At 45.7% G+C, this 2,500-nt stretch overlaps 2 non-coding genes across 2 annotated transcripts in view; both read left to right on the top strand.

The window, feature by feature from the left end:
- The window catches only part of LOC125076475, a 1,903-nt gene extending 44 nt beyond the window's left edge, over window positions 1-1,859 (top strand). Inside the window, exon 1 of the ribosomal RNA XR_007120434.1 lies at window positions 1-1,859. This exon is cut by the window's left edge and continues 44 nt beyond it. This is a non-coding gene — a ribosomal RNA (small subunit ribosomal RNA).
- A 460-nt stretch (window positions 1,860-2,319) lies between these two features.
- LOC125076473 lies at window positions 2,320-2,476 on the top strand. The gene has a single exon (XR_007120432.1). It is a non-coding gene; the product is annotated as a 5.8S ribosomal RNA (ribosomal RNA).
- The last annotated feature ends 24 nt before the right edge of the window (window positions 2,477-2,500 follow it).

Genomic DNA, 2,500 nt, shown 5'->3' with positions numbered 1-2,500 from the left:
TAAGCCATGCATGTCTCAGTGCAAGCCGTATTAAGGCGATACCGCGAATGGCTCAATATATCAGTTTTGGTTCCTTAGATCTTACTCAGTTACTTGGATAACTGTGGTAATTCTAGAGCTAATACATGCAATCAGAACTCTGACCAGTGATGGGATGAGTGCTTTTATTAGATCAAAACCAATCGACGGAGGGCGTCTCGTCCGAAGTCGTTAATTTTGATGAATCTGGATAACTTTTGCCGATCGCATGGTCCAGTACCGGCGACGCATCTTTCAAATGTCTGCCTTATCAACTTTCGATGGTAGTTTCTGCGACTACCATGGTTGTCACGGGTAACGGGGAATCAGGGTTCGATTCCGGAGAGGGAGCCTGAGAAACGGCTACCACATCCAAGGAAGGCAGCAGGCGCGCAAATTACCCACTCCCGGCACGGGGAGGTAGTGACGAAAAATAACGATACGGGACTCTTTCGAGGCCTCGTAATCGGAATGAGTACACTTTAAATATTTTAACGAGGAACAATTGGAGGGCAAGTCTGGTGCCAGCAGCCGCGGTAATTCCAGCTCCAATAGCGTATACTAAAATTGTTGCGGTTAAAAAGCTCGTAGTTGCATTTGTGCGCCGCGCTGTCGGTGCACCGCATCCGCGGTGATACTGACACGTCTGCGGAGCATATCGTCGGTGAGCCGGCGGTAAAACGCCGGTTCAATATCAAAATCCTATCGCGGTGCTCTTCAGTGAGTGTCGAGATGGGCCGACAATTTTACTTTGAACAAATTAGAGTGCTCAAAGCGGGCTCAAAATGCCGCTTGAATATTTCGTGCATGGAATAATAGAATATGATCTCGGTTCTATTTTGTTGGTTTTCAGAACTCCGAGGTAATGATTAATAGGGATAACTGGGGGCATTCGTATTGCGACGTTAGAGGTGAAATTCTTGGATCGTCGCAAGACGAACATCAGCGAAAGCATTTGCCAAAGGTGTTTTCATCAATCAAGAACGAAAGTTAGAGGTTCGAAGGCGATTAGATACCGCCCTAGTTCTAACCGTAAATATGTCATCTAGCGATCCGCCGACGTTACTACAATGGCTCGGCGGGCAGCTTCCGGGAAACCAAAGATTTTGGACTCCGGGGGGAGTATGGTTGCAAAGCTGAAACTTAAAGGAATTGACGGAAGGGCACCACCAGGAGTGGAGCCTGCGGCTTAATTTGACTCAACACGGGAAATCTCACCAGGCCCGGACACCGGAAGGATTGACAGATTAATAGCTCTTTCTTGATTCGGTGGGTGGTGGTGCATGGCCGTTCTTAGTTGGTGGAGCGATTTGTCTGGTTAATTCCGGTAACGAACGAGACTCTAGCCTGCTAAATAGGCGTCGTCATTTAGGTGTGCTCGATTTCGGTCGAGCAACTCACTGGCGGCGTATTAAAATTCTTCTTAGAGGGACCGGCGGCTTCGAGCCGCACGAGATTGAGCAATAACAGGTCTGTGATGCCCTTAGATGTCCTGGGCCGCACGCGCGCTACACTGAAGGAATCAGCATGTTCTCCCTGGCCTAGAGGCCCGGGCAACCCGTTGAAACTCCTTCGTGCTGGGGATTGGGGTTTGCAATTATCCCCCATAAACGAGGAATTCCTAGTAAGCGCGAGTCATAAGCTCGCGTTGATTACGTCCCTGCCCTTTGTACACACCGCCCGTCGCTACTACCGATTGAATGATTTAGTGAGGTCTTCGGACCGACACGCGGTGGCTTCACGGCCGTCGGCGTTGCTGGGAAGTTGACCAAACTTGATCATTTAGAGGAAGTAAAAGTCGTAACAAGGTTTCCGTAGGGGAACCTGCGGAAGGATCATTAACGTAAATTATCAATCTCGAAAGAGTGCGATAATGAACGATAATAAAATTCTAAAACACAAATATCGACGTTCGGAATGTGTCGTTTCGATGCGAGGACGCGATTCTCACTCTCTCTCTCTCACACAGCAGTGTGTCCGAGTCAGAGTCCAGAGTCGTGTAACGCGTCCTATTCTGATATTTTTCGATGTCGATTTCGAGGAAAGTACGATGTGTTAACGCACATCGTCATCTTCAAATAAAATGTATATTTCTTTTTTTTTTTTTTTGTACTTTTTTTTTTTTTTAACTTTTTTTTTTTTTTTTTTTTTAATTTTTTGAATTTTTCTCTGTATACTAAAAATAAGAGAAAAAAACAAAAAAAAAAATAAAAATAAAAAAAAAATAAACTCATATCACTGGCGTATAGAATCGTTCGAGTGATCGTAGAAATTATAAAAATAAAACAAATTAAAAACCATTACCCTGGACGGTGGATCACTTGGCTCGCGGGTCGATGAAGAACGCAGTTAACTGCGCGTCATAGTGTGAACTGCAGGACACATTTGAACATCGACATTTCGAACGCACATTGCGGTCCGTGGAGAAACATCCAGGACCACTCCTGTCTGAGGGCCGGCTGTATAAAAATATAAACCACAC

This window comes from Vanessa atalanta, unplaced genomic scaffold (genome assembly GCF_905147765.1).
Source record: "Vanessa atalanta unplaced genomic scaffold, ilVanAtal1.2, whole genome shotgun sequence".
Lineage (NCBI taxonomy): Eukaryota > Metazoa > Arthropoda > Insecta > Lepidoptera > Nymphalidae > Vanessa > Vanessa atalanta.
The sequence above is the reverse complement of the archived record's forward strand: the minus strand, read 5'-3'. Positions and strand labels throughout refer to the sequence as shown.